General features: G+C 48.3%; 1 long non-coding RNA gene across 2 annotated transcripts in view; it reads left to right on the plus strand.

Moving 5' to 3' along the window:
* Positions 1-377: 377 nt before the first annotated feature.
* The window catches only part of LOC146785348 (uncharacterized), a 282,652-nt gene continuing 255,984 nt past the window's right edge, over positions 378-27,045 (plus strand). Inside the window, exons 1-3 of one of the 2 annotated variants that reach the window (XR_014970968.1) lie at positions 378-542; positions 644-736; positions 834-932. This is a non-coding gene — a long non-coding RNA (uncharacterized LOC146785348). The remainder of the gene's footprint in view (positions 543-643; positions 737-833; positions 933-27,045) is intronic. The other variant, XR_014970969.1, reaches the window with a different exon arrangement.

Here is a 27,045-nt window from a genome sequence, read left to right on the forward strand (position 1 = left end):
CATAAGTGTGTGTTAATTTGTAAACGCCAATGTATAAGCCATTTTTGCACATCCCAAGGTTTCTCCCTTGTAGCCATGTCAATGTGCACTAAAATTCCTTATTAACCAGCTCGGAACTGTTAGTTAAGGTGTAACTGCCAATGTATAAACCATATTTGCATATTAGCTATGTGGAACTTTATGTTCCAAACCGCTTTTATATTAACTAGATTCTGGGCCCCACGTACGGCTTTGTAAATGGTTGCGTAGCAACCAGACGAGCCTGCATTCGGCTGCAGCTCCGCATGACGCTAGGCATACACGTACCACCGGGACGTGCTCCACACAACACTCCCACACGGCATTCGGTTGCTTGGCAACCAAGAGAGTCAGCACTCTGCTGCTGCTCCACACTACCTGACACACACGTGCACCTCATTTACGAGCTGACAGGCATATCTGTAGCCTGACACGTAGACTTTGTGTGGAATCATACAGTCATGCCAGGACTAACGCCTGAGCACGCGACCCGCGATTGAAGGTGCCGCAAGTAATCAATCGAGGTAAGCGCATCAGGAGGGCTCTTAGGGATGGTGCGGGTGCCCCCTGTCAAACGTTGAAATAAGTGGGTCTAATTTTATTCCCCCTCCCGATTTCCCAACAGAACCAACCATCTTGCCACAAGAAAGCTCCAAAGCGCGAGCATTCTTTCACACGAACCAAGTAATTTAAAACCTTGACCAGAACACGGAACTGGGTGAGTCTCTTAGCAACAAAACCGTAAACAGGTTACATGGTTGAACCAGAAGGTTTAGTCTAATCCCCTTCGGTTCTGTCTCCCCTCTGTTTAACAGAATCAGCCGGTGATCAATACCGGGATGTTGTAAGCTCCCGAGTGCGCTTTTCGAAGACGATTGGGCAATCACGTCCTACCCGCGTCCATATGGACTCCGGTGAGTTCTTCAACCACCTAACACAGATTATCCCCGGCAGATCGTTAATGGAAATCTCTAAATGCCACTCCCTTCTTCTCCTCCTTTATTTTTAGAATTACCACGACGGGGATAAGGTGGTGCACATACTTATGCACTCCTAATGCCCATCTAGGCATCTGTAGGTGAGTTTTCTGCCACCACTTAAGTTACCTACCACACAACTTTAGTGTACAGACATGGAACACACCTGATTCATGCACCTTACTATTCGCAGGCTGTCATCCCTTCCCCTACCCTTGTCCTGATGAAGACCCGTGTTGACTACCTAGTAGTGCAGATCTTGGGTTGAAACGTCGACGATATTCCCTGGTCCAGATTAAGGCTTTGCGCGAAAAAAACTAATTCATTTAAGCTGCAGAGTCATTAATTTCTCGTTTCTGGCCTTTTGCTTCCCTTGTACAATATTTTGGTCACTCTGTACATAATACGCACCACTTCTGTATCACTGAGCACAATATGTCACTTGGTCACATATCAAATTATATTTCACCTTGTGTTTGACAGCTTGTTCAAAATCGTTTTGGGTATTCATAAACGATTTAATTGATATAAAATAACTCAATACCCACCAACTTGTGTTGCGTTTGTGCTTTTTTTTATATGTGTTCCTTGAATTTAGAATGGAGTATTTTGATGAATAACTCTCTGAATTATTCTGTTGTCTAAGAAATAGTTTTTACACCCAACAGAACAACTGTTTTTCTTTACAATTACAAGCCTAGCAGCAGAATTGGGGGAAGCCCTAAGAGGAGCCGTCGTCATTCTAGGCAGGCCGCAAAGTGTTGCACTACCATAGTCCAGCTTTGAGATCACTAATGCTTGTACTGCAACCTTAAGGTCATGAGCAGGGAGGAAGGGTTTGAGTGTCATAAGTAAGCTGAGTTGGAAGTTAGCTCCTTTGGTGAGGGAATTGATGTGCTTCTGCATGTTCAGGTTTTCGTCAAGAATGATACCCAGAGATGACGCCGAGTCCACGAGATGCGGTCTGCAGTTAAGAGCAGTCAGCTGGTTTAACCATTGTTCCATGATGAGGGATTGGTTGTGGCGTGAGATCAGTAAGAATTCTGTTTTAAGCGCATTAAGCTTCAGGTGATTGCGTGTCAACCAGCTTTGTGTTTCAAGCAGAACTGAGTTGAGGGACTGAATGTCTTCGGGGGAGGAGATCTTCAGGTATAGTTGGGTATCATCCGCATACATATGATAACGAATGCTGGATGATTTTAGAATTTCTGTTGGTGGCTCCATGTACAGGTTAAAGAGCCTGGGGGACAATGCTGAACCTTGAGGAACCCCCAAGGTGACTGGTGTAGGGTGGGACAGGGATTGGTCCACCTTGAAACTTTGGGATCTGTTCTGAAGGAATGAAGAGAACCAGCCTAATATCGGGCCAGACAGCCCCATCCTGTGTTCCAGGAGGTCAATTAGGTGATCATGTTTGACAGTGTCAAATGCTGACGAAAGGTCCAGGAGAATCAGTATGCACAACTCATTGTGATCCAGCATTCTAAGTGCATCATCCACAATGTGCGTTAGTGCCGACTCTGTGCTATGACCTGGGCGGAAACCCAATTGGCATTGGTCCAGGAGTTGGAAATGTTCAATGTGATGACAAAAGTTGGGCAAGCACACATTTCTCCAAGAGTTTTGCCAAGGTGGGGATGTTAGTGATTGGGCGAAAGTTGAGAAGGTCCGTGGGATCCGCATTTGGTTTCTTAAGGATCAGGGTAACCTGACCTGATTTAAGGCAATCCGGAATAGCACCTTGCATAAGAGAGGCATTGACGATCGTCGTCCAGAGTGGCGGTAAGGCGGATCTCAATTCCGGGAAAAGGTTAGATGGCAGAGGGTCGTTGTAGTGATTAGTAGGTTTCAAAGTCAACAACAATTTACAAATAGTGGGTTCATCCACAGTTTCGAACAGGCTCCAAGATGCATTGCTTTTGGGGCGGAAGGGCTGAGTATGTTCAGTGATACTCGACTCTGAGGGGCATAGGGTGTTCAGTAGACCACTCGAGAGTTGATCCCGGGCTGAGCGTAGATCAGACTCGATCTTGGAAGACTTATCCCTGAAGAAAACAGCAAATTCTCCACAGTTCGGCAGTGTCCCTTGACCCGGAGCCGTGAGTTTAGGATGATTGTTAGATTGGGACTTGATAAATTCGAACAGCTTTTTTTTGGATGGCTTTTAGCTTGATCTAGTTGAGTTCTACAAATGAGTGTTAAGCTGTGAGCAATGAAATCAGATACAGGAGCAAAAGGCAAGCACTTTAACAAAAGAGTAAGCGATAAAGATGGGGGCCTGACTCCATTAATGTATGCAGCTAGTGACCTCTGCAAGGACCATGATAGAGTTGCCCTCTATTTATAGCAACGACAATTGCTTGCCAATCAGTTTGCACAGCCTTACTAGGATAGGAATAACCTATAAACTGTGAAGCACACAATTTCAGATTGTAACAATTGTAAGTGATATAGAGCAGGTCTGCACATTCTGATATTAAGGGTTCTAAGTAGGGTGGGTTACATTTTGTTCCTTGGGGCCCTGTATAAATCTCAAGAAAAGAAAAGGTGCAGCTGCGACTGAGTGAATACTGAATTAGAGGTGCAGGGCTATCAGTCTCTATCACAATAAGCTTCTGATGGATAATACACCAATAAATGGGCCATATTAAGGCGGAGTCTTACCAGATAGTGCCTCTGATAGCTCTGTACATTACGCAAATATTGCTCCATATGATTGGTTGTGATTAGGGGGATGTGGGGCTCCACCATTTTCTTACCCCACTCAGCTGCTGCTCTTTCTCTTGCCAGGACAGCCAGCAGGTCAGATTTAACAGAAGCTCTAGCTGCCAGGTTAAGATTAAATGAATTGTCAAAAAAGTCTGTTAGTCCAACTAAATAAAATTGGACCTTCACATATGACAGCCATTTGATGCTGGAGACTTTATCTAAATTTAGACAATCAGTGATTATCAGTTGATCAAGTGATGCTTCGTATCTGCTCTAAATTGGTAACCACAGTTTTATGGAGTACCCTAGATATTGCAGGCCTAATTCTTTATGGCATATTGCAGCAGGTATAGATCTGGGAAGTCGGAGCAGTCTGCGCAGGAAGTTGTTTCCATCAATCTGCAGCAATGTGGAGTCACAAAACCCCAAAAATACCTGCACCAGAGGTAGCTACCAAAAGACACCTGGGCTTATAGATTTTGATTTTCACCTTCAAAGGTGCCCAGTGGTGGCAAACTTGAACAGTGACAGCACGCTCTGCCCTAATTGTTTGGATCTCCCTCTTACAAGATGTTTACAAGTGCACCTATTATCAAATGGGATCCTGAGGGATAAAAAGTAGAATTCTCGTATATAAGGAGTATCAAACCTATATTATGTTAGCATGATGCATCTATACGTACGTTCCCTGTCTGATATACATATATATATATATATGCTTTTGCGTGGAGGAAACTTGTTTATTTCCTCCCTGTCTATCTATTTCTAAAAGAAGTAGGCCGAGAACCATACAGATGCCATCTTCTGAACATATGTTCGAGCACGGGCCATGATCACGTGTTGATCACGTGCAGTTGTCAGGCCCCAGTTCATTTGAGTTACTGGTAGCAGCTGAAGGTAGGCTGTTTATTTGACTGTTCTAAGATTCAAGGTCGCATCTGGCTTTGGGGGTGATAAGCGCATTCCTGGAGGTGCTGTGTCTACACTCCCAGGCACCAAGACGAAAGGAAGTCACCCCTCCTGACCTCATCAGTAATAGATAGTCAAGCCTTTGCACTGGTCTGATGTGTGCCATATATGGTCCTTTCCTGGAGCTCTAGGGCCAACTGGTGTTGTTCCTTTTACCGTGATTATATGCGTTGAATCGAAAAGTATATAACCTCATTTTTGAATACGAGCCAACAGTCTTCTCGGCGCACCTGATGCGTGAGGTTCAGAGAGGCTCCTCTATAGAGTATTTTTGTCTAATAAACGATTGAACCTTCTTCACTGCCAACTGACTGATTATTGGGTAATGGTATTGGGACTATTGGTAGGTATAGTCCTTTAGTTTATTTTTATGGTACATCAGTTGGCGACTCCGCCGGGACTCCGTGATTGGGTCGTCCTCCCCGTAAACGGGTGGTAAGGACATGGGGTAATTCTGGTCGAGCGGATGGACGGAAAACGCATCCTTTTGAAATGTAGCCATCTTTGGTATGAACTTACTCGGCTCTCACGATCAGAGTATCCCCAGCTGCTAGTGACCCTTCACCGGAGTCCTACGGGCGTAACCCAGGAGCTGACAATGTTGCTCTTCAGGTGTTGGCAGTGGAGAACACGCAATTGTACCTGTGTGCACCAGGTGAGTGGAATTGTTTTTACGTTCTGGGCATGCACTGTTGAGCAGTGCTTTTGAAGTAGTTAACTGAGTAAGTATTTGGTGGTCCGTGTACCACGGAGAATCTTGAAGGTCTGACGGGGCAGCATTGTGGTGGCTGCACGTATAGATGCTCCACGGACCTTTTGTGAATAATAGAGACGCCGATCGGATGCCCGGTGTGGCACGTGTGGTGCGCACCTGGCCGAACTGCTCTCGGAAAAGCCTGTGGCTGTACCTGGGTAGCCTTGGGAACACATCTGAAGCGGTGCTAATGAAGTGGGCTTAGTCAGAATAGTCCCAAGAGTGAACCAGGAAGGCTGCGGGATGGTCTGTAGGTCGGTCTGTGGTTATACCTGTCTGACAGTCTCTTGATAGTCTTTGGACTGCTTGATTTTGGTATCTGTCGGTCTTGGAATCTGAATATGACTGATTCTCCACGAACAGGAGTCAACGAGCTCTGTTCTTTGTTTGAAAAGACGTCAATTTGAATATTTTTGTATGTATATATATATTATTGTCTTGTGTATGTTTGAATGAGCGTGAGGTTGTATGTTTTGCGAATGTTTGAACATGGCCATGTTTGGAAGTTTATTTTTATGATCGAATGAGGAACGCGTGACGACAATAACCATGCCGTGTTTTAGCAGATTGAGTTGTTTTGGATGTTGTTGCTGCCATAATGATACACGTTTGGCTGAAAGTCAACATGCCCCGCCTGAGGGCAGCCCAAGTTATGATATGTATGTAAAGCATGGTATTACACCTCTCTTGTTTAATACACTATGGCATAAATACACTAAAGATAATGTGGAATTACAATGGCCCTCAACCGGGTCTATTGATGAGAAAAAGATACATTTTCTGCAGGATCGATTATTTTCTAAACGAAGTCGACAGTCAATGTTTGATTCCCTAAGCCTGTGGCAGAAGGAGGCAAAGCGTAGACATATGCGGGAGGAGAAAGTATGTAGGATGAAAGGAAATCAGACGATTACGCGGAAAGCTATAGCTTATGATAAAGCAAAAACCGAACAAGGAATTGATTGTGCAGACAGACAATTTAGATTGCAAGTGGATAAGACCTATGTGGCTAGGACTGAAGCGGAAGATGAGATAGAGGATTTTTTGGATACTCGTCCACCTCCACCTTATGCTCCGCAGCGTATATATCCCGTTGTTCCCCCAACTCTAGTACAGGCCCCTTCAGCTTCCGCCCCTGTTGTTTCCTCTTCTCTTGCCTCTCCGGGAACATCCTCTGTTTTGTCTCCCACAGTGTCTGAAACGGCTACTTTATGGCCTGTTACACTGCCGTCTTCCGTTATGTCCACAACTGTTTTGTCTCCCCCCAGCCCTGTGTCGGCTTCCCTTTCTGTGAGCACGACCCCATCTCCAGCTGTTTCGACTCCATTTCGTGCTCCGGGGGATCTTGACGCATGGAAGTTGTTTACCCGTTCGGCTGTAGGACAGAATGAGAAACAGATGATTCAGAATCAGTCATCCCAGTGGATGCGACAGCCTATTTACACTATAACTGATATATGAAACACGCTTCGAGACTATGAGCCTGTTATGCAGCAACATGCTTTGAAACACATGGCTGCATGTATTATTACTCTCTGGGAACAGTGTTTTCCAGGAGGGATGGCCCCCCAAGTGATGTATGACATCCGGGACCGGGCTCATAAGTCTGAACTTAGACCAGATGAAGTGTATAGAAATGTGGAGGTTTTATTAAATTATCGAGAACGGATGCGTCAAAAGTGTCCCTCGTGGGACACTCAGCATCCTATGTGAGAAGTTCATCCTATCTTTCATCCTGAAATACGGGAACTAAAGGATGACCGGGGCATGGTGACTAGACCTCTTGTAGAGGCCCGAGTGCAGGAGCAATGGGTTTACACCCCCTGGAAGAGGAGTGAAGTCCTCTTGTTAAAATCACAATTACCTGATCCCCGTAAGAATCCCACGGCTTATTATGAAGAACTCACAGAATTGGCCTCTTTGGCCGTTATGACCTTAGCTGACATAGAGCTATTTTTTGCATTGTTAGTTCCCATTGACGTATGGCGTCAGGTGCATGATCAGGACCATGCTCAAGAATTAGGCGGAACATGGGAGCAGATAAAAGATTGGGACAAGGATCGTAAGCCTAGAGATAAGCCGAGACCTGAATTATTGTCATTACCTGGCCGTATTATCACTTACATGCATTCCTTAATTCCGCCTCGTAAGGTGGATTGGAACAAATTGACCGCATGTAAACAGAAGAAGGATGAAAGTGTTTCTGATTTTTTCACTAGATTTGAGGGCGTGTTCATTGATTTTAGTGGACAGGATTTATCGTTGGAAGGCGGTATACGATTATTTGTTAATCGTTTTGTGACCAATTTGTTACCAGAAGTCTCTGCACGACTACAAGCCGCTGAAAGTACCTGGACCACTTCCACGCCTATGGTAATATTGAGTATGGCCCAATATTACGAACATAGAGAGATTGAAAGTAAGGATAAGACGGAAAAGAGAACGAAGGATCTTAAAACATGAGTGTTGTTGCAACAAGTTGCTCAAGGACGAGGCAAAGAGAGAGGCGGTAGAGGGTTCGTCCTGAGGGGGGCGGGAACTGGACGAGGCTGAGGGCCGGCTGTCGTTTTGGGAATAAATCAGTGTTCTTATTGTAAGGAGGAAGGGCATTGGCGATCTCAGTGTCCGTTGTTGCCGGACCAGAACGGGGCTATGAAGAGTAGAGGAAGAGGTCGGGGAAGTGTGGATCGCAGTGATATGCGACGAGAAGAGGCGACGCAAGTTGGACAAGAAAATAATTATTTTGATAATCCAAGAGGCAGGCAGTATTATAATGAGGAGTGTGCAATGGACGCGACCGAAGGGTATGCTTATACATAGGATAGCCATGGACAGAGTGAGGGCCAGGTGTCAGTACCCGTTGATCAGCAAGGAACTTCTGTAGAGGCGCATTTGATAGGGACATCTGAAAAGTTTTTAGTCGATACGGGTGCAATGAATAGTTCTATTTCTCGTTCCCTGGTCCCAGGGGCTGCTCTGTCCGGGCACAATAATGTTTCTGTAGGATTCTCGGGAATTCCGGTGGTGAGCCCCATCTCCAAACCTATTCCTTTTACAATTGGTCCTGTTACGATAGATTCCCCGTTTCTTTTGACTTCCCATTGTGGTGAAAATTTGTTGGGCTTGGATTTGTTGAAGAAATTACATGCTAAGATTCATTGTTCACCTGATGGCATTTACTTGACTATTTATTCCCTTGGGAAGCCTACTTTGCAGTGTTTCACTAAAAAGGAACCCCTCCCTCCTGAGTTTGCGGCTATTCCAGCAACGTTGTGGGCCACTGGTGACACAGATGTAGGATTATTAAAGATTCCACCCGTTTCTATTACTTTGAAGCAAAATGCTCGGCTTCCGCGTATACCTTAGTACAAAATTTCTCCGGCAGCCGAGAAGGCTTTGCTCTCCATCATACAAGATTTGGTAAAAAGGCGTGTGGTGGAAGAGACAGCTGCTAATGTGTGCAACAGCCCCATTTTGTCTATCTTAAAGAGGGCCCCTGTTGGAAGCGATCCTGACTATACTGATACCTATCGTTTTGTGATTGATTTGCGTGAAATTAATAAAATAGTGGTGCCCCAATACCCTGTGGTTTCAGACATCACTACTATTCTCATTATGATTCCTCCTACTGCAAAATATTTCTCTGTGATTGATTTAAAAAATGCTTTCTTTAGCATTCCGATTCATCCTGATAGCTGCCATATTTTTGGCTTCTCATTGTCTGGTCAGCTTCCGGTTCTGTCGTGCTCCCCAGGGGTACACAGAGAGTCCTAGTATTTATAGTCAAGCTTTGAAAACATTGTTGGATGATTTGGTCTTGCCCCCTGGTAATGTGCTTTTGCAATACGTAGATGATTTGTTAGTGGCCTCTGATACCGAGGAAGGTTGTAAGAAGGCCACTGTACAATTATTGTCTCATTTGGCTGCCAATGGCAATAAAGTATCCCTTTCTAAATTTCAATATTGTCGACAGGAGGTGACCTATCTCGGTCATCTACTGTAGAAAGAGGGGAGGAGACTAACCCCTGAGCGTGTGACTACCATTTTTAATATGTCTGTACCTCGTACTCAGCGTGATGTTCGTGCATTTCTTGGCATAACTTCTCACTGTCGCCAATGGATCCCTAATTTTTCCCTCCTAACTAAACCTCTTCTGTATTTAATCACTAAAGATGTGCATGAACCTTTACCTTGGACTGATGCTTGTCAAGATGCTTTTGACTCTTTGAAATCTGTGCTTTGTTCTGCACCTGTTCTTGGTACTCCAGACTACCGGAAACCTTTTGTGCTTTACGTACACGAGGTGGATGGTTGCTCGCTTTCTGTGTTAACACAAGGATTTGGTGGTAAGCAGAGACCTTGTGCCTATTTCTCGGCGGTGTTGGATAACGTCGCCAGAGCACTCCCTAGCTGTTTAAGAGCTACTGCTGCGGTTGCGGTGCCTATTCGACAGTCGGAAGGGCTCGTTCTGAACACTGGCCTCACAGTGATGGTACCGCACGCTGTGGATACATTATTGAACAAAACAAAGACACAGCACCTTACGAGTGCGCGTCTTACTGGATACGAATTGACTTTTTTTGCTCCACACATTACGATTAAACGATGTGCCACTCTGAACCCTGCCACGTTACTACCCTTCCCTTCGAATGAAAAGAACAATGATGTTCATGATTGTATATTTCAGACTGAGGAAGAAACGAAGGGACGGGTGGACCTGACTGACACTCCTCTATATAACCCTCAAGGGGAGTTGTACGTCGATGGCTCTTGTTTCAAGTTACCAGATGGCACGACAACTGCTGCATATGCGATAACTACTCTTCACACTATAGTTGAGGATTCTTGAGTACCCTATCAGTCAGCACAGGCGGCTGAATTAGTAGCATTGTTTCGGGCCTGTGAGTTAAATGAAGGACTGAGAGTAAATATTTACACCGACAGCCAGTACGCCTTTGGCGTGGCTCATAGTTTTGGCTGACTGTCGGCGGAGAGAGGTTTTCTTACTTCTCATGGTCAGCGAAGACAGCATGGCCCCTTAATTTTGCGATTACTGACAGCATTAACGTTACCAGAAATAGTGGCTGTAGTCAAATGTAGTGCACACACGACAGTGGTTGATGCTGTGGGGGTGGGTAATGCCTTTGCCAATCAAGTAGCTAAGGAAAATGTGAAATCCAAATTGACCTCAATGTTTGTGACTAGCTCTGCTAGGTGGGTGGCTGAAACAGAGATGTTTGATAATACCATGGAGAGTGTCAAAGAAATACAGAAAGAAGCTACCCCTATTGAACTGGCTCACTGGAAAGAGCGAATAGGGAAATTAGATGCAGATGGTTGTTGGATTGATCTGACAGAAAAGCAGCAGTGGCTGTTGCCTAATGCATTAGTGAATACGGTGGTGACAATGGCACATGGTTCAGCTCATATTGGGGTGAAAGGCATTTGTGCATTATTAGATCCTGTATGGTACAATCCCAATATATCTAAGACCGCTGCTCATTTGGTACAATATTGCATGGTTTGCTTACGACATAATCCGGGGGCAGGGAGCCTGTTCTGAGTGAAAACTTTGCACCACTATCTTTGCCTTTTGAAGTGCTTCAATGGATTATATCCAGCTGGAGCACGTTAACAATTTGAAGTATGTCCTGGTCGTGGTATGTGCTTTCAGTAAATGGGTGGAAGCCTACCCGACAAAAGAAAACACTCCTTTGGCAACGGCAAAAGCATTGGTAAAGGAGTATTTCCCTCGCTACGGATTGCCTTGTGTGATCTGAAGTGACAACGGAAGACATTTTAATGCAGAACTTATCACACATATATGTAATGGACTACAGATTAAACAGAAATTCCATGTGGCTCGACACCCCTGTCCACTGGGTTGGTCGAGAAGTATAATGGGAAATTAAAGCTCAAATTAGCTAAAATTCAAGAAAGTACTGGATTGAGGTGGCCAGATGCTCTGCCACTGGCGTTAATGTCAATACGAGTTACCCCACATTCTCATTCTGGTTTGTTTCCGTATGAGGTCATTTTTGGGCGCCCTGCTAATGTTTGGGGCGTCCCGAGACCCAGAACGTTTCTTGATATAGAGTATCCTATGCTGACAGACTATTTGCATGCTTTGACTAAAGATCTTCGTTCCATTCATGTTGGACCTGTCAGCCCTAGGGTAGTCTCCCCATCTATTTTTTGGATCGTGCCTCATTTTTTCCACCCTCATTTTGATCTTGGACTTAGGTCTCCGGGCGCCTTTTCATTGCCAACCAGTGTTAAGGTGCAGGTGCTCCCTTCTCCCAAGATGGCTGCCACAGACCTCCGCTACTGCAGAGTGGTCTTTCATAGTAGCACCCTAGCTGTCAGGAGCTGGCTGGAACCCCACAACAATGTTGCGACACCAGCCCGCCTTTTTTGTCCCATAGCTAGAATGGGGAAGCTCCTGGAATATGCTGGAACCTTCTAGAAGGGAGGTGTGGTTTTTACTTTTGCCGCCTTGGCTAGAGGTCACCTGACCTAGGGATACATAAGTGAGGGAGGGAACTTTTTCCAGTCAGTTGGCCAGTTGGGGTGAAGCAGAGCTGGAGAATCCATGCCGGAGTGTAGGCGGTAGGGCCTAGCCAGGGACTTATGCCTCTGAGAGTGACAGGGCTTAGGTGCTGCCTCTTAAGTGAGTGAGGGATCCTGTGAAACCCACTGATCTTGCCCAGCAGTAGGAGGACCCAGGGAACCTCTGCCCAGCCTGACTAGGAAGGACCTAGTCGCCAACTCATCCCCTACGCCCCAAGGAACAGAACCCCAAGGGCGCCAGTATCATCTGCGCCACAAAGACTGAATATTGAAACTGCAAAAGCGACATCCTGAAACTTCATGCCAAAGCGAATATTGTAACTTCATGAAACGACTGATTGCCTGACTGCTGGGGATTGACCAGGTACTGGCGCTGTGTTTCCTGCGCTGCCAGACCTGACCTGTGACCCCCTGTGCAGATCTGCTGTTGAGCGCGGAGCTGGCTGAACTCCCGCTTAATTTGTGACCCCCCCTGGTGCGAGGACCCGCAACGCGATCACCGCCGCGGCCCGTAGGCCTCAGGGAAGTGTCAGTGCCAAGTCGGGGCCTGCGGAGAAGCCCGGGGCCCCGCCGCTGCCGTCGCAGCGTCAGAAGGAAGAGCGAGTGTCCGGGAGTGTCCCGCGCCGTTGCGCGCATCGGAAGAAGGGCCCGGAGCAGAACCCAGCGACGAGACCAAGGTAACCCCCGGCGGCTGGGAGGTAGCGCGGCCGTGTGGCGGCCTGAGACTCGCCCCCCCTGCTTCCCGGGAGTCGTGGGAAGGCCCGGTGCGCCCCCTGCCAAGTGGGAACGACACCGCATGCAGAGACTGTGACTTTCCCCCCTCCGTGGGATTTCCCGCCGTAATTGTGAGTCTCCCCTCCGTGGGATTACCCTCTCCTGGGGACTGCCGTTCGCAGGACTCAACAGTGCTCAATGCATTCTATGTTGGAGTAGCGCTGATCGTCCAATTGTATTTACCAGTGCTCAATGCGTTCTATGTCTCAGTAGCGCTGATCATTCCTTTGTATTCAACAGTGCTCAATGCGTTCTATGTTGGAGTAGCGCTGATCGTCCAATTGTATTTACCAGTGCTCAATGCGTTCTATGTCTCAGTAGCGCTGATCATTCCTTTGTATTCACCAGTGCTCAGTGCGTTCTATGCCTAAATAGCGCTGATCATCCATTTGCATTCGCCAGTGCTCAATGCGTTCTATGTCTCAGTAGCGCTGATCATTCCTGTGTATTCACCAGTACGCAAGGCGTTCTAAGTCTAAGGAGCGCTGATCCCCTGTGTTGCATTCACAAATGCTCAGAGCGTGCTAAGTCCAATTAGTGGGTAACCTCAGTCTGTGGTCTCAAGCGCTCCAGGCGCCAGTGGAGGTCCCAAGTGCGAGGCGCTTCCTGTACCCACAACGCTTATGCTCAGGGTGCTAGGCAAACATTATACGACCTCGAGTTCTGCTCATGTGCCTTTGTTTCTACGCAGACACCAGTAGCGCCACGTGTGCAGGCCCCGGCCCGCAGCACTAGGGAAGTTCATACTGCAGGGATTGCTGAGGTAACCATAATGAGATGCTGTAATGCACATGTTAAAGTGTACAGGTAATGAGATGCTGGAATACACATGTTAAAGTGTACAGGTAATGAGAAGCTGGAATGCAAATGTTAATGTGTACAAGTTAAGATACATTGCCCTCCAAGATTACCGTGTGTGCTCCTTTGATTAGATAAAATCTGATTAATTTGCATTCACCTTATTGTGTGGCGTCCATTATTGTGTGCGTTTACTGCTTCAGAGGATGCGTGTGTTGTATGGTCGCTTAACACACTGGCCTTTGGGTGCCCAGCCGCTCATGTCACGTTACCCCCTTAGGGCCTGGAGACCCCAGGTCTTACATTGTTGGCGAGCGGTGGGATATTAGGACCTGTGACCATACAGCACCCTTCCGTGAAGCGGAGGGTGCCACAATTAAACGCCTGTTGTTCCAAAGCTCTGCAACCATTATTTGCTGCATTTATTGATTCCAAAGTCCAGACTGAGAGTGTAAGAGAATCCTGGTTAGCTGGTAACTGTCACACATATCCTAGGAATTTCTTCCTTAGTATCTAGGTCCCCACCTGTCACGATGGAATTCCGGTTAGCTGACCTCGAGGGGTAGACTGTAAAGCAACTGAGAGAGTTCGGGCAGGGGATGGGGGTGCCTGGTGTGCGGAAGGCCAAAGGACCGGAACTCTGCACCGCCATAAGGGCATGGGTAGAGGCCCACCCAGAAGGGAGAGAGGATGAGGGACAGGAGGCGTCAGATGCACCTCAGGAGGAGAGCGCCCAAGAAGTAATAGACATACTTAATGTGGATATGTCTGAAAATGTGCCCCCAGGGAGACGTTCTGGGGCCAGTAGTAGGACAGGATCTAGGAGGAGCGCGTCTCCAGAGGAGTACGAGGACAGGAGGGAAGAGAGGCAATTAAAGTGGGAGCTAGCAAAATTGGAACATGAAAGGGAAAGAGAAAGAGAGAACAAGAGATGGGCAATGGAGGAAAAGAAGCTGGCGCACGAGCTTCAGCTGAAAGAGTTGGAGCTGCGCGCCCTCCAATTGAATGCGTCCAATAAGGACAATGGTGGCAGCATACCTAAAGAGTCTCACGAGTCAAAATTCTACCTACCTAAGGAAGTCATTGCCAATTACACAGTGGGGGACGGCATTGCTAAATGGTTGGAGGCATACGAGGTAGCCTTGACTGCCCATGGGGTACCCGAGAGTAATTGGGGAGGTGGTTTATATCGGTATATACCTCCCAATGTCAGGGACACCCTGCTATATTTGGCCAAGGCGGATCAGGTCAGGTATGCCCCCATGAAAGAGGCTTTACTGAAAAAGTTTGGTCTTAACCCCGAGAGGTACAGGCAGAAGTTCCGTGGCAGCCATAAGCTGTCCACACAGACATGGGTGGATTTATTTGATTATGCGAGAAAGGCACTAGATGGTTGGGTGCGTGGCAGCGAGGTGCAGGACTATCAAGGGGTGTACAATCTTTTTTTACGGGAGCACCTCTTGGATTAGTGCTTTCCGGAGCTGCGCCAACATCTGGTGGACCGCAAGTTGATGGATCCCCGTGAGCTTCCGGAGGAGGCAGATATTTGGGTGAGCACCCGGGTGTCTCACAAGGGCCCCGGGGGAGATGGCTCGAAAGGCGGACAGGGTTTCCCCCAGAAGAAGGAGGGGGGAGATAAAAAGGTGGAGTTCTCTAAAGGCCCCCAAAATAAGTTTGGGAAGGGAGTAGGAACCCCACTCCCGTCCAATTCCACAAGACCCACTTACCCTGACAGGAGTCAGCAGCCAAGGATTGTGCGGTGCTACGAATGTGGGGAGATTGGACACTACAAGGGAGATCCCAAGTGTCGCAAGCGACCCCCAGCCCCAACGGGCGGGAAAAGTCCCGGGGTGAGTAGTATAGCGCTTGGGGTGGAGCTGCCCTTAGATAGGGAAGGGGAGTGGACAGGCCTGACCCTGGTTTCACTCGGGGATAGAGAGGTGGTCCCCGTAGTGTCCCTGCCCCCGAACACTGCTAAATATCAGCAGAGGGTGAGAATTAACGGGGAGGAGGTGGAGGCTCTGAGGGACACAGCTGCCAGCATGACCATTGTAGTGAGGCGGCTGGTGTCCCCAGACTAAGTAGTCCCTGAGGAGTTCCATCCGGCCGTATTGGCTGACGGCAGTGTGAGTCACTATCCAGTGGCTCGTGTTCCATTTGAGTGGGGAGGAGTCAAAGGCCTACTAAGAGTTGCGGTGAGCCCTGCCTTGCCTGTGGGGTGCTTGCTAGGGAATGACCTGGAGCACACCAAGTGGAAAGATGTCGAGTTTCGAGCTCACACCGAGATGCTGGGATTACCAGGGTGGACTTGCGTAGTCACGCGGTCCATGGCTGCCCAGCATGAAACTCACCTTGGGTTGGAGCCTGGAATAATGGCCCAACCCAACACCAGAAGAGGAAAGAAGAAGGTGGTAAAGGACACACCCCGTGAGATGGATGGGGAGGCCGCAGAGGTGCCCCCGGAGTCCGTGGAGGTGGATGTCGTTCCCGTGGAGGACTTGCCGACCCTTGCTGACTGGCATGTGGGTGGAGGCCCTACCCGGGAGGAATTTTGTCAGGCACAAAGGGCGTGCCCCACGCTTGAAGGCATGCTGCGACAGGCCGAAGCCCAAGTGGCCAGTCAGGAGATGGGAGGATATCATGTGTATTGGGAGGATGGTCTCCTATACAGTGAGCCCAGGGTGCCGGTACATGGATCTTCGAGGGCCATAGTGGTCCCCCAATGTTACCGGGCCTTCCTGCTGGAGTTAGCGCACGAGATTCCCTTAGCCGGACACCTGGGCCAGGAGAAAACCTTTGCACGGTTGGTCCCTCATTTTTATTGGCCCAGGATGAGGATTGCCTCAGACACCTTTTGCAAGACCTGTAAGTCTTGTCAGGCAAGTGGCAAGACTGGGACTAAATTGAAGGTCCCTTTGGAACCGCTCCCCGTGGTCGGGACCCCTTTTGAGAGGGTCGGTATTGATATTGTTGGGCCATTGGACCCTCCGACCGCAGCGGGACACCGGTTCATCCTGGTTTTGGTGGACCACGCCACAAGGTACCCCGAGGCTATTCCTCTGAGGACCATCACTGCACCGGTGGTGGCGCGGGCACTATTGGGGATTTTTACCCGAGTGAGATTCCCCAAGGTCGTGGTGTCGGACAGGGGCACCAATTTCATGTCGGCCTACATGCAGACCATGTGGAAGGAGTGCGGAGTGACCTACCGGTTCTCCACTCCTTACCACCCCCAGACTAACGGACTTGTGACTTGTAGAGCGCTTCAATAAGACATTGAAGGGTGTGATCCGGAGCCTGCCAGAGGGCTGGAGGCGTAAATGGGACGTCCTCCTCCCCTGCTTGTTATTCTCCTACCGGGAGGTACCGTAGAAGGGAGTCGGGTTCAACCCGTTTGAGTTGCTCTATGGCCATCCCGTTAGGGGTCCCCTCAGTTTAGTGAAAGAGGGGTGGGAGAAGACTTTGCAGAAGCTTCCCCGTGACATTGTCAGCTACATGTTGGCGTTCCGCAGCCAGATGGCCAAGCTGTGGAAGGCGGCCTCAGAGAACCTGGAGGCTAGCCAGACCGTGATGAAGGAATGGTATGACCGCAACGCTCGGACAGTCGAGTTGGACGTGGGACAGAAGGTGTGGGTCATGGAGCCTGGGGAGCTTTGCGCCCTCCAGGACCGGTGGACTGGTCCGTACGACATTGTGGAGCGACGAGGCCAGACCACATACGTAGTAGACTTGAAGACCCCCCGTCAGCCCCTCAGGGTGCTCCATGTCAACCGCCTGAAGCCGCACCATGAGCGATCAGAGCTTGCTCTCCTGTTGGTGACGGATGGGAGCGAAGAGGAAGAGAGTGAAGCTCTTCCTGACCTTCTAGCGGTACAAGAGAAGGATGGTTCAGTGGAAGGTGTAATCCTCTCCCCATCCTTGACCCCAGAGCAACAGAGGGACTGCCGCCATGTCCTGGGACAGTTCGCCTCGTTGTTCTCCCTCACGCCTGGAATCACTCATCTGTGTACCCATGATGTGGACACAGGGGACAGCCCCCCCGGTGAAGAACAAGTCTTACCGGCTCTCTGACCGAGTGAAAGATAGCATCCAGCGTGAGGTGGCAAAGATGCTGGAGCTGGGGGTGATAGAACCTTCCAGCAGCCCGTGGGCTAGTCCAGTGGTGTTGGTGCCGAAGGCGGCCCCACCGGGTACGACACCGGAGCTTCGGTTCTGTGTGGACTACCGGGGGTTGAACTCTGTCACGAAGACAGATGCTCACCCCATCCCACGTGCAGACGAGCTGGTGGACCGGCTGGGAGCAGCCCGGTACCTCAGCACCATTGATCTGACATCCGGATATTGGCAGATTGCCATGGCCGATGGAGCAAGGGAGAAAACAGCATTCTCCACCCCGAGGGCCACTACCAGTTCCGAGTGATGCCCTTTGGGCTCAAAAATCTCCGGCCACATTCCAGCGGTTAGTGAATCAGGTACTATCTGGCCTGGAGTCCTTCTCAGCGGCCTGCCTGGATGACATAGCTGTCTTCAGTGGCACCTGCATCTGCAACACCTCCAGGAGGTATTGCAGGCGCTGCAACGTGCTGGCCTAACAATTAAAGCCAGCAAGTGCCAGATTGGACAGGGATCTGTCGTGTACCTGGGACACCTGGTGGGCGGAGGTAAGGTGCAACCCCTCCAGGCCAAAATAGAGACCATCTTGGCTTGGGAGCCCCCCAAGACCCAAACAGAGGTCCGAGCTTTCCTCGGCCTCACTGGGTATTACCGCCGGTTCGTCAAGGGATATGGTACCATCGTAACCCCCTTGACGGAATTGACCTCGAAGAAGCAACCTCGCAAGGTCATATGGACAGCTGCATGCCAAGAAGCCTTTGACACGCTGAAACATGCGGTGTGTACCGCTCCAGTACTAGCAACACCGGATTTCAGCAAGGAATTCATTGTGCAGACCGACGCCTCAGAGCACGGCATAGGTGCGGTGCTCTCGCAACTCAACACTGAGGGTCAGGATCAGCCAGTGGCCTTCATATCCAGAAGACTCCTCCCCCGGGAACGGCGATGGAGTACCATTGAGAGAGAAGCCTTCGCGGTGGTCTAGGCTCTGAAGAAGTTGAGGCCATACCTCTTTGGAACTCACTTCCTTATCCAGACCGACCACCGCCCCCTTCGCTGGCTCATGCAGATGAGAGGCGAAAACCCCAAGTTGTTGAGGTGGTCCATTTCCCTACAGGGGATGGACTTTCGGGTGGAACATCGGCCCGGAGTTGACCACGCCAATGCTGACGGTCTCTCCAGGTTTATCCGCCTTAGCGATGAGAACTCCCTAGAGGTTGGGTAGCTCTCCCCTCTTTCGGCTGGGGGGGACGCGTGTTGGACCTGTCAGCCCTAGGGTAGTCTCCCCATCTATTTTTTGGATCGTGCCTCATTTTTTCCACCCTCATTTTGATGTTGGACTTAGGTCTCCGGGCGCCTTTTCATTGCCAACCAGTGTTAAGGTGCAGGTGCTCCCTTCCCCAAGATGGCTGCCACAGACCCCGGCTACTGCAGAGTGGTCTTTCATAGTAGCACCCTAGCTGCCAGGAGCTGGCTGGAACCCCACAACAATGTTGCGACACCAGCCCGCCTTTTTTGTCCCATAGGTAGAATGGGGAAGCTCCTGGAATGTGCTGGAACCTTCTAGAAGGGAGGTGTGGTTTTTACTTTTGCCGCCTTGGCTAGAGGTCACCTGACCTAGGGATACATAAGTGAGGGAGGGAACTTTTTCCAGTCAGTTGGCCAGTTGGGGTGAAGCAGAGCTGGAGAATCCATGCCGGAGTGTAGGCGGTAGGGCCTAGCCAGGGACTTATGCCTCTGAGAGTGACAGGGCTTAGGTGCTGCCTCTTAAGTGAGTGAGGGATCCTGTGAAACCCACTGATCTTGCCCAGCAGTAGGAGGACCCAGGCAACCTCTGCCCAGCCTGACTAGGAAGGACCTAGTCGCCAACTCATCCCCTACCCCCCAAGGAACAGAACCCCAAGGGCGCCAGTATCATCTGCGCCACAAAGACTGAATATTGAAACTGCAGAAGCGACATCCTGAAACTTCATGCCAAAGCGAATATTGTAACTTCATGAAACGACTGATTGCCTGACTGCTGGGGATCGACCAGGTACTGGCGCTGTGTTTCCTGCGCTGCCAGACCTGACCTGTGGCCCCCTGTGCGGATCTGCTGTCGAGCGCGGAGCTGGCCGAGCTCCCGCTTAATTTGTGACCCCCCCTGGTGCGAGGACCCGCAACGTGATCACCGCCGCGGCCCGTAGGCCTCAGGGAAGTGTCAGTGCTAAGTCGGGGCCTGCGGAGAAGCCAGGGGCCCCGCCACTGCCGTCGCAGCGTCAGAAGGAAGAGCGAGTGTCCGGGAGTGTCCCGCGCCATTGCGCGCATCGGAAGAAGGGCCCGGAGCAGAACCGAGCGACGAGACCAAGGTAACCCCCGGGGGCTGGGAGATAGCGCGGCCGTGTGGCGGCCTGAGACTCGCCCCCCCCCTGCTCCCCGGGAGTCGTGGGAAGGCCCGGTGCGCCCCCTGCCAAGTGGGAACGACACCGCATGCAGAGACTGTGACTTTCCCCCCTCCGTGGGATTTCCCGCCGTAATTGTGAGTCTCCCCTCCGTGGGATTACCCTCTCCTGGGGACTGCCGTTCGCAGGACTCAACAGTGCTCAATGCGTTCTATGTTGGAGTAGCGCTGATCGTCCAATTGTGTTTACCAGTGCTCAATGCGTTCTATGTCTCAGTAGCGCTGATCATTCCTTTGTATTCAACAGTGCTCAATGCGTTCTATGTTGGAGTAGCGCTGATCGTCCAATTGTATTCACCAGTGCTCAATGCGTTCTATGTCTCAGTAGCGCTGATCATTCCTTTGTATTCACCATTGCTCAGTGCGTTCTATGCCTAAATAGCGCTGATCATCCATTTGCATTCGCCAGTGCTCAATGCGTTCTATGTCTCAGTAGCGCTGATCATTCCTGTGTATTCACCAGTACGCAAGGCGTTCTAAGTCTAAGGAGCGCTGATCCCCTGTGTTGCATTCACAAGCGCTCAGAGCGTGCTAAGTCCAATTAGTGGGTAACCTCAGTCTGTGGTCTCAAGCGCTCCAGGCGCCAGTGGAGGTCCCAAGTGCGAGGCGCTTCCTGTACCCACAACGCTTATGCTCAGGGTGCTAGGCAAACATTATACGACCTCGAGTTATGCTCATGTGCCTTTGTTTCTTCATAGACACCAGTAGCGCCACGTGTGCAGACCCCGGCCCGCAGCACTAGGGAAGTTCATACTGCTGGGATTGCTTAGGTAACCGTAATGAGATGCTGTAATGCACATGTTAAAGTGTACAGGTAATGAGATGCTGGAATACACATGTTAAAGTGTACAGGTAATGAGAAGCTGGAATGCAAATGTTAATGTGTACAAGTTAAGATACATTGCCCTCCAAGATTACCGTGTGTGCTCCTTTGATTAGATAAAATCTCATTAATTTGCATTCACCTTTTTGTGTGGCGTCCATTATTGTGTGCGTTTACTGCTTCAGAGGATGCGTGTGTTGTATGGTCGCTTAACACACCGGCCTTTGGGTGCCCAGCCGCTCGTGTCACGTTACCCCCTTAGGGCCTGGAGACCCCAGGGCTCACAATTCATCAAGAGGCTCCAGCAGTTTTGCAGCCCCTGCCGGAGGGTCCTAGACATCGCTTGAAACCAGGACAGTGGGTTCTGGTCCATAACTATCAGCGAAAATCCAGTTTGGATCCTCATTGGTCTGAACCGTTTCAAGTCCTGTTGGCCACGCGTACGGTGGTAAAAGTGAACGGCAAGCGACACTGGATTCATGTGTCACACCTGAAAAAACTACCCCTCCCGCTTCCATATGATCAGCGAATCCAGGACGGGGTTCTGACTCAAGAAAGTGAGTGAGCTCCTCGACTCATCCCTTTTTCTGATGCCCAGGTAATTGGAGAAGGGCAAGGAGAAGGTGCACTGGGCTCGGAAGGGGCTCTGTCATCAGCACAATTGATCGCCCCAGATTCTGTTATTCCTACAGCTAACCCAGAGGCTCTCGGTACCCCTGTTTCACCAGATTCGTCATCCTCTATTTTATTCTCTGATCAAGAAGTGCCTGGCCATACTCGATACATCCTGCGGCCCAGAAAACAACACGGTGCACCAGGTGAACATGGTGGGAGATAGGGAGAGACTTGAGTGACAGGGTACAGAACTGTGCTATGAATGTCTGTTAGATACGCTTCTGGTGTACTGAGTGAGACACTGGACTGAACGCGCTGATAGCCTTGAACATTTGTTTGCTCTGTTCAGAAAGAAAGACTGAATATCATGTTTAAAGGGGCTCAGGTTGTGTTTTCTTCAAGGGTTGTGTGAGAACATAACTCCAACGTGAGAAGTTTGTTTTGGTATTGTCTGTGATGAACGATAGGAGCCTACCTGTGAGGCTCTAAACGGATACAGGAAAGAAGCACCCTCTGGCAGGTTGGACTGCATTGCCCTAGTTTATTGTTGGACTTTTAGTTAGCATGTATCCCTTTGCTAGTTTTGTTCCTGAAGAGGAACGTCCTTTTGTACCACGCTATTTTTCTGCATATATGCCTGTTTTTTCTAGTTGGACCAATCGTGCTAAAATTGCATTTATAGCCACTATAGCAATATTGCTAATTATATTACTAGGAGTATTCATATATTTAGAATTTCGCCACCCTATGCATACTGTTTTAGGAACAATTACCCCACCTCCGGAACATATGTTTCATACTTTAGCCCCTCATGAGGTAAGGCATCGTCAGACCTATGTGAAAAACGCATTCATTGAAATGATTCATCAAGCACACAGTGCCACCAATACTACAAATTGTTGGGTTTGTGGTCTTTTACCATCTGTTATGCACAAGCACAACTTATTTATATCCATACCTTTGTGTCATCTGGGAAGTTGCGCGGCTTGGTTCAAATTGCTTTCTATGATGTATATGCATTACACTGTGGACGCTCGAAGGTTTTCAGAGAAAAATTATGAAATGATTTTAGCATATATTGAGGTTCATCAAGGATTCAACCCCGATGGGAATAATGGAGAGGGAGCCTTAGATCCGAATGCTTATATGAATATGTATATAACGTATGAAAATACCACTTGGTTGAAAAATGAAATTTTGGATTTTGTTGAATTTAATTTCACTCAATATTATCGACACTTTCAGGACCGTAACGTTACTGAAGATAAGGCTATTCCAGTGCTTGTATTAAACAGTACCTCTGCGTTTTGTGTTCAAGGAGTAGGGTACATATCAGTAGGAGAAAGCCAATGTAATTACACTTATCAGTTGCATACCTTTAGCAGCCCTCCGTTGTTAACCTCTCCTAATATATATTTTGTCTGTGGAGAAAGTGCCTATACTTGGCTTCCCCGAGGTTGGACTGGATGTTGCTATCTGTCCTTCCTGTACCCTCCAGTCTATATTGCCCCTTCTAATTATCACAAGGTTCATCGACTAGATAAACGTAGCGTGCTTATTAGGAGAAATAAAAGGGTGATAGATACCACCGATATAGATCAGACCGATACTCCACTGCAGTATTTCACTGACATTATGAAAGGAGTGTTACCCTTTTGGGGGCCTATGATTACTAGCCAGGAAGTACGACGTCTGTCTAGAGTAGTTGAAGGGGTAGTTAACACTACTGAAAACAACTAGAAAAAGGTACTCAGTCCGACAACCTAGAACGAAGGCCACTTAGGAGCTACAAACAAAATGGGGACCTCGTCGAATAGTTGATACACCACTGTGTCATAAGTAAAGAGTCCATCAGCCCACCCTCATTGGCGGAGCTTCGTCATTTGTGACTCTGAGGGGTTATGGTTTGGGCCCATACTATTGAACCATCCGGCTCTGTCGAGTGCCCAACCAATTTATCCCCACATAGAGAGACTCCTGACACAATGTGTGGTCCAACTTATTCAGACTCAAAACTAAAACTGAAATGTGTGTGCAGTGCTACGGGTGAAGGTGTGTTAAAAATGACTACGTGGGCAAAAAGTATGTTTATTAAGCATTGACCAGGTGTCATATCTAAAAAAAACAGATAGTCTTGAAAGGATAGACTATTTCTTGATTGGTTTCACAAGGTCGACATGTTTCAGCCGAAGCGGTCAACTGACCCGGCTTTCTTCAGGACCTACGTGGATGGAAAATAGAGCTACTGCAGAAATAACTCATCTAGTGAAAAAAATTTTTTGTGACAAATGAAAAAAATCCATAAAATCTAGTGTGGCAACAGCCACCCTACCAGGCAAGCAACCTTTTTGCTTGGTTAGAAGAACTTCATCTTCTTTCCCAGCTTTCTGTGGGAGGACAGCCTCACCTCACCCGGCTGACTGCTCAGAGAAGGAGGCACCGCTCTGTCCGGATTGTTTTCATTTGTCACAAAAAAATGTTTTCACTAGATGAGTTATTTCTGCAGTAGCTCTATTTTCCATCCATGTAGGTCCTGAAGAAAGCCGGGTCAGTTGACCGCTTCGGCTGAAACATGTCGACCTTGTGAAACCAATCAAGAAATAGTCTATCCTTTCAAGACTATCTGTTTTTTTTAGATATGACACCTGGTCAATGCTTAATAAACATACTTTTTGCCCACGTAGTCATTTTTAACACACCTTCACCCGTAGCACTGCACACACATTTCAGTTTTAGTTTTGAGTCTGAATAAGTTGGACCACACATTGTGTCAGGAGTCTCTCTATGCGGGGATAAATTGGTTGGGCACTCGACAGAGCCGGATGGTTCAATAGTATGGGCCCAAACCATAACCCCTCAGAGTCACAAATGACGAAGCTCCGCCAATGAGGTTGGGCTGATGGACTCTTTACTTTTGACACAGTGGTGTATCAACTATTCGACGAGGTCCCCATTTTGTTTGTAGCTCCTAAGTGGCCTTCGTTCTAGGTTGTCGGACTGAGTACCTTTTTCTAGTTGTTTTCAGTGTTGCCTGGGGAACAAAGGTATTTTAGTCGTTAAACTAATCCCCTTTCGGACCCTTGTATATCGCGTTTTCTTGTAGTTAACACTACTGCAGGAATACTGACCAATATAACAGTAGAGCTAAAGGCGACCAGACTTGTTTCGCTTCAAAACCGTATGGTTTTGGAAGTTGTCTTGGCAGATCGAGGAGGAGCATGCCGTGTGATCGGCAGCTCTTGCTGTGTTTATATTCCTGACTCCGCCCCCTCCGTTCATTTGGCTATACAGAAGCTACATCGTTTAGCTTCTGAGATACATGTTGAAACTGGTACGTGGTCTCTCTCTGGTTGGTTCTGGGGTTTGCTGTCTACTTGGGGATGGAAAATGTTGATGGTGCTGGCATGCATAGTTGGTATCATATTCACATGTTGTGTTTGTGTACAATCTGGACCTGCATGTTGCTCTTATTGCGCGACCAAACTCACTTCTTCCGTGTCTGGTCCATCCCCAGCAGCGTTAAAGACCCAGCTAGTTCTGCAGGAGCTCAAAGACTTAATGCAGATTGATGAGGGAATATTTGAAGATTGAACGATTTTTGTTAGCTACATCATGCTAAAAGGGCCGTTCTGAGGGATAAAATAGTTGAATTCTCATATATAAGGAGTATCAAACCTATATTATGTTAGCATGATGCCTCTATACGTACGTTCCCTGTCTGATATATATATATATATATATATATATATATATATATATATATATATATATGCTTTTGCGTGGAGGAAACGTGTTTATTTCCTCCCTGTATATCTATTTCTAAAAGAAGTAGGCCGAGAACCATACAGACGCCATCTTCTGAACATATGCTCGAGCACGGGCCGTGATCACGTGTTGATCACGTGCAGTTGTCAGGCCCCAGTTCATTTGAGTTACTGGTAGCAGTTGAAGGTAGGCTGTTTATTTGACTGTTCTAAGACTCAAGGTCGCATCTGGCTTTGGGGGTGATAAGCGCATTCCTGGAGGCGCCGTGTCTACACTCCCAGGCACCAAGACGAAAGGGAGTCACCCCTCCTGACGTCATCAGTAATAGATAGTCAAGCCTTTGTACTGGTCTGATGTGTGGCATATATGGTCCTTTCCTGGAGCTCGAGGGCCAACTGGTGTTTTTCCATTTACCGTGATTATATGTGTTGAATCGAGGAGTATATAACCTCATGCTTGAATACGAGCCAACAGTCTTCTCGGCACACCTGATGGGTGAGGTTCGGAGAGGCTCCTCTATAGAGTTTTTTTGTCTAATAAACGATTGAACCTTCTTCACTGCCAACTGACTGATTATTGGGTAATGGTATTGGGACTATTGGTAGGTATAGTCCTTTAGTTTATTTTTATGGTACATCAATCGCAAAGTATATAAAAGATGAAACACACTGCAATTTGGTCCCACTGGCATAGTGTAAATTCAGTTTGCTTAGCGGGCATCCACAGACCATAGTAAAAGATTTTGTATTAGTGAACAATCCCGGCTCATCCATGAACACAACAAATCTATCCAACAGTTTTTGGATGCCCATCCTAGTTCTAGACATTAGGACACAATCGTCAGTATACATAAGCACCCAGATGCTCGTAGGTACCGCCTTGGTGGATTGGCCTCTATTCCCAACAAATAGGAATAAAGATAATTGATATATGGAGTGAATAGGAAAGGGGCCAGAACGCACCCTTGTCTGACTCCCCTCCGGATCTTGATGAATGGTGTGCATTGACCTTTGGGCCATAACTTATGCTTCCCTCTACATCCTTGATATGCTGAAGGAACAAATGAACAATCTCGGGGCAGTGCCCTTCACCTCCATCTTTCTCCACAGCTTACCTCTATCGACATTATCAAATGCCAAACTGAGGTCCATGAAGGCAAGATGTAGGCACCCACCCTTGGCAAACACATATTTGCAAGTCAGAAGACAGAGGTTCAGGCATTGGTCTATTGTTCCCAGTCCCTGCCTAAAACCATATTACACTGCCATTAAGATAACCTCCTTGATGGCCCAGGTCTATAGCCGATCTAGCAATATTCTTCCTAGCACTTTGGCTGCTGAATCAATAATGCAAATGGGACAGTGACAGCATGTATCCCCACGATTCCCTTTCTTGAATATAGGAACAATAATTTTATTCGACCCCAACTTAGGGGGGCCGGCAAGAATTGCGCTGCGCAGCACATTGACTAAGAATGAAGCTCAAAATTCAAGTTTACTTTTAAAAAGATAGATAGGGACCCAGTCTGGGCATGGATCTTTATTACTTGGGCACCGTTCCACTGCCACAGTGAGTAATTCTAGTGTGATCAGAAGAAGGTCTTTGCCCCCAGGCCTGGGCGGGTGTTCCACTAGGTTGTCCATCACAACGTTCAGGGTTTCTAGCTTGGAAACTTTGGTAAAATGAGTCACCCAGGTGTGTGATGGAATAACCACGTCAG

Source organism: Triturus cristatus, chromosome 11 (genome assembly GCF_964204655.1).
Source record: "Triturus cristatus chromosome 11, aTriCri1.1, whole genome shotgun sequence".
Lineage (NCBI taxonomy): Eukaryota > Metazoa > Chordata > Amphibia > Caudata > Salamandridae > Triturus > Triturus cristatus.